Here is a 6000-nt window from a genome sequence, read left to right as displayed (position 1 = left end):
TGTCACACCAACCCTCTGCATGTCCTCCTTTGCTACATCCATGAATCTTCTCTGTGGTCTTTCTCTTTTCCTTTTTCTTGGCAGCTCCATATTTAACATCCTTTGCCCACTATCCCTCCTCTGCAAATGTCCAAACCCTCTCTACCTTCCTTCTCTAACTTAGTCTCCAAATTGCTCAACCTGAGCTGTCCCTGAAAGTAAGACGATGGGGCATGCACTAATTTCAGATACTAAGGAGTAACCAGACATTTGCACAAACACTGCATTAAATGCCACACGATTTATCCTCTGAGGATGCTGAAGATCTGAACCTAACTGTATTTTCAAACAGGATGAACAAGTTTAATTCTGAAGCACTGAGTCTTGCAGTTATAAATAAAGACAAAGTATAAAGTTACATTTCCATGAAATTCACCACAGCTGCTCAGGACTGCAGTAACTCTGAGCTGCAGGTGGAATCAGTCTCTTGTATCTGTGAAACTGCAGGGCAGAAGCACCAATAACACACCACACAGTGATGTATGACGCTATTACACCACAGACAACAAGATCAGTCAGAAGCCTGCTTCAGTCTGTGCCGCACAATTTTTTTTTTTTTTAAAAAACAACAGCTTTCAGTGATTTCTACCATTAATACATTTTTAATTAGATCATCAATTTATGGTAAACAATATTCTGCTTATATTGTTAGTGGCTGTGGAATGAGTCAGAGCAACAAGTTTAATTTCCAGTTAATCATAAGCTGACGTAATGGACGAAAAGATTAAAAAGCAAATTTAATATGTTTAATGTAATCTGAGTCATAAAGAATGAGAGCACGGCTGGGTAGACTGCACCGGTCAGACAGGACTCCTCTGACTGAGAAAATGTCCAGGACACAATCTGCATTCCTGGCTGCTGTTTCATTGAGGCTGGCTGAAACACATAAATCCTATAAAACGGATACTCAGACATGTTGAGGCTACTGAGGCTGTCAAAAGGACATTTTGGGAAATTACAAGTATCCCTTCTGTTTTGCCTCTTCGTGTGTTTGTATTACTCATCTTGTGTGGACATAAATCTGTTTATATGGTCACATTGTGGGGACACGTCTCCCATTTTAAAGCAAAAGTTAAGTCCCTATAAAGTAAGCCATTGAATTATGGGGTGAAGGTTTGGTTTAAGGTCAGGGTAAGGTTTAGGCAAGTAGGGGATATGGTTGTGGTAAATCTCCAGGAAATCAATACAAGTCAATGAAATGTCCTTTGAAGTGTCATAAACACAACTTTGTGTGTGTGAGTGTGTGTGTGTGAGCTCCTGCTGCCTTTGCAGCCATGAGCAGATGGAGAGGTGACTTTCTTGCCCTGAACTGAGTCTCTTGGGATGCTCTCCCTCCAGGCTGTGGACAAGCTCCAGCAACTAAATAGATGCCTTGAATGGTTTAGGTTATGGATCAGGGCCCCCGCTTAAAAAACATTTGCAAACTAAAATATGCTAAGTTGCAAAGTAAGTCAGTTGCAGGTACAGTACTCTCATTGCGATTCTTTTGACTGCGCATCACTCTCAGCACGTCCTTTTGGATGTGACTATGATATGAATGAAGTCGTCTGACACCCCTCAGAGCTTTCCCTAAGTCTTAAAAAATTTTCATGAATCAGTTTACACATTCAAATGTCTCTGAGTCAAATCAAAAGTAAACACAGAAAGAAGTTCCCTCCATTAGAGGGCATACAGCGGGCGTAGTGTGAGCAGCATGTAAGCAGAGCAGCAGCTTCACTTCTTCATCTGTTTCTACACAGGAGGCGTTCAGGCACAGTTTAGAAGAGCCCAAAAACATGTTGACTGCAGCAGTAGTGCATGAAAAAGCAGGAAATAGATTCATTCATTCACACTGTTTGTTCAGATTTTATGCCTTTTTAAAGAAAAAAAAATTATTGTGCATGTTTTCATTTTGAATGCACAGTTTTTTCTGTGTCTTGGAAAAGGCTTGTAACTACATTTTAAAAGTGCTGTACAAATAAATGCACTATTATTAAAGCAAAAATATATGAAAAAAATATGTATGATTAAACTAGGAGGATATGTTCTGTCAGATGGACACAAGCCAAACAACTGTCTGTTCATCGACACATCTGTTTTCTTTAGCTTGTTTCAGTCCTCATCTCAGAAGGATAGTTAAGGAAACAATGTGGAGAGCCTGGTTAACCCCCGTAGTGCATTTCATAAGTGCAAAGTTAGTGTAACCCATAGTCAGAACAGCCCACAATTATGAGCATAAGATTCAGCTTGAAAAGCCTGTAATTTCCTTTTTAAGACTCTCAGGATTTGTGGAAGAGCAATTCAGAAAGCACTTAAGCACTTAGACGACCTTGAGTATAGGGATGGGTTCCAGAAGGTTATTTTGAATTATTAAATAACCTAAATACCTGAATTTGTTAAGCTCAAATGATAACAAATCTCTTATTAAAGTTCAAATTTCTTTTTGCTGTGTTTTTTAACCACAGAACACAGCAATGTAAGCAGCATCTCTCTTTTTTCTTTTGTTTTTTGCCAGTGCTGAATGTTTTTGTTTCCTGACTGCCACTACTGACATCTCCAGCTATTTAAAACTCAACCTGATGAAAAAGAGGTTGATCTGATACAAGGTTATCATGTCACAAATCATACCCAACCCAAAGTTTTAACAAAATGAACAGCATGTTGACCGTAAGAGGCTTGTACTTTAAATTTAGCTTAAAGCCAGAGGCAGTCAAGAGGACACTGAGGACACTGACCCTGTCAGATTCAATGAGTCCATTGAAACATCCCTCTATCTATATTTCAGAAAACTGAATTTTCAGAACCTTATCAGCTTAATTGTGTTAGGTGTAGTCCACACCAATGCAATTACTGCATCGAGAATGAGAAACACAATGTAATGTCAGAGATGAATGGATGCTCCCACTGCTACAAAAGGATCCACTGGACATGGTTTAAGTATCTGACCAGGATGATGCCTACAGGCAGCTTGGTCATGTTCAACTGGGAAAAGACCCTGGAGCAGAACCAAGACATGCTGAAGAGATTATGTCTCTTTTCTGGCGTGATAATGCCTTGCTTTCCCCAGAGGAGTGCGAGGCAGTACAATCAAGCTGTGCTTGCCAATATGTCGATATTATGTCAATATGGACCAAAAATCTCTGAGGATTGTTCACAGCACCTTGTTGAAGGGCCAGAGTTGTCTGTATTTTCTGAGGCAGCTGAGGTCTTTTCACATCTGTGCAATGCACAGGATTTTTTTACTGTTGTGGCCAGCGCCATCCTCTATGCTGTTGCATGCTGGGGCAGCAGGTTGAGGGTCGCAGACGCCAACAGACTCAATAAAATGATCCACAAGACCAGTAATGTTGTGGGAATGGAGCTGGACTGCCTTAAGGTGGTGTCGGTGAGGCGGATGTTATCCAAGATAAGGACAATACTGGATAAAACCTCCCACCCACTCCATGAGGTGTTGGGCAGTCACAGAAGCATGTTCAGTGAGAGACTGAGATTACTCAAATGCACCACTGAACGACACAGGAAGTCATTCCTGCCTGTGGCTATCTCCCTGTACAACTCCTCCATCTAATGCACACTACACAGTGCAATAGTTACACCCTTTTGCTCATGCTCTACAGTAAAATAACAAATAACAAGTTTTACAGTTTAGAGTAAAATGTCAATCATATATATTTCACCTCTGTAATATTCTGGATATTTATAATTGAACTATTTGTATATATTAGAGCTATTTCTTATTTTGTTCAGTCGGGTACTGATTGTATTGGAGCAACTGTAACCACATTCCACAATTTCCTTAGGGATGAATAAAGTATTCTGATTCTGAACACTGACCTTTCAAAATAGGCTAACACCCTCAAAATCTCACCAGGACTACATCCATAACATGCAATATTATGAAGGAGAAAGAGAAAGAATCCATGTGCATGTATGGGGACCTGGGTCTGTATGCCACGGACTGTGAGTGGCAGAATGCATTCTACAGGTAAGAGTGACAGTCGCAGCTGGTCTGTGGATTCTGAAAGGTCTGTCAACTCACTCCTCTTTGATACGAAGCCACAGTCAAGCTGACTGTTCACGAGAGGACAAATCGACCCCTAGTTCACCAGGAAATGTCCTAGTGTTCCCAAAGGCCAGTCTGCCCCTGGAATGGAAACTGACCATGGATAAAGTTGGGGGAAAAAACCCCCAAAAACCAACAGACACAAACTTATCCTACAAGTTTTAATAGTTTGTTTTTATTAACTAATCACTAAAATATGATCTTAACCCTCTTGTACCCTGCATCCCTTATTGTTACACCAGCACTTTGCATGTCATCTCTCTCTCTTTGTCTTCAGCCAACAGTAGCACAGTTTTCACCAGCACCCAGTTGGCAAACAGCACCAGAGGTGGTTGCTGGTAACCCGGGCCCCCGCTGATCCAGTACGGAGTTCTTCATGATTCACATGTTTTGTTTGGGAACAGAACTAGAGGTACAGTGAATTGTGGCCCACCCATAGCTAGGTTACAACAATATTATCTACAATCGATAAGTAAATGTCAGGATTACCTGTTTTTTGACGTTATAGATGGAACACACAAAAAAAATCAGAGCCTGGTACTTATCGTATTTACAGATGCTGGACTTTTTCAGATTAAAAGTTCAGTTCTTCTCCCGCCTGTCCTGCCACTGCAGGATATATTGACATTAGAATCACAGGTGTGTTGTGACAATAGTATGGTACAGAGGGGAGGTAAAGGGCGGCAATGAATCAAGCAGGTAAGTCTTGACAAGGCACATTATTTTTCATTTTAGTTACAGTGGAGGGGTCGGGTCTAACATCAACACTGACATGTTACAAGGTGTAATGAGCATCCAACACACTGAAAGAGCTGACAGCTGGGCACCAGTATTATCAGACAACGTTTAATTTTAAGAGGAGAATCTGAAATCTGAAGTTCACTGCAAAAACTTTCAATTTCATATCCACATTTTAAAAAGTAAATAAATAAATAAAAATACTACCCCCTTTTTGCAAGTATGTTTTCCTTTTATAACACTCCAATAGTCTGAACCAACAGTGTCCAGCTTTGATTTATGGAGAGCTAACAGCAGGACGATCAGTGGCAGTTTGACTTCCAGTAAAACACTCCACTCACTGATATCACTTATTGAGATTTATTAAGTAAAAATCTACACCATTTTAAAAAAACAAAAAAGTTTTTAAAACATTTTAAGACAACCTGCTCCAAGCCCTTTGAGTTTACTAAACTGAGGTGTGACCTGTTGTATCAACTACATCCACCATGAACTCTGCGTCCTGACACAAAGCTCAGCAACTTGTACATTTGCTGATACTGTAGTTACAGCAAGAAGACACTTCTGAGTTTGGGCAACATGAAAATATCTATATTCAACACCGCAGTATCTTAAGAGGAGGGGGTCTTTATTGGTCTTCACTGATACATAAATGTAGAGCATAATCTGATAGCATTGTTTTGTTGCAGTGACATAACGATCCAGACCATACCAACAGAAATCAGCAAAGAAATTCACTAAATTATGGATTTCCAGTCCTATAAGCACATGTATTTGGCTCTCAACTCTAAAGGTACGAGGTAGGTGCTATTCCTATCAAGAGCTCCTTGCTGCTATACTTTGGAACCACTTCACTTTCACTATGGACCAACTTCTATGACAAATTGACTCGACTTTAGTACTGAGAATCAGCTGTGGTCATTAAAGTTCTCTTCCCAAACCTAAATAGTGTTTTTCAGCAAGAGTCCAGAGTGACCATGCCAAAAGCAGGGACGCCTCCAGAATCCCCGCCCCCACCCAGGTGGTGGCAGATCAACTCAGGGGAGTGACCAGGAGCAACCCTGTTGTTGTTTGTTTATTTATTTATACATTTGCAGGGTTGTGCAAACAGTTCACTGAAACATCCTAAGAGATCTGAGGGACACCATATGTTGTAAATAAACTAAACTGTTGTGGATGCT

This window comes from Pelmatolapia mariae, linkage group LG5 (assembly GCF_036321145.2).
Source record: "Pelmatolapia mariae isolate MD_Pm_ZW linkage group LG5, Pm_UMD_F_2, whole genome shotgun sequence".
Taxonomy (NCBI): Eukaryota; Metazoa; Chordata; class Actinopteri; order Cichliformes; family Cichlidae; genus Pelmatolapia; species Pelmatolapia mariae.
Note: the sequence above shows the minus strand (reverse complement) of the source record.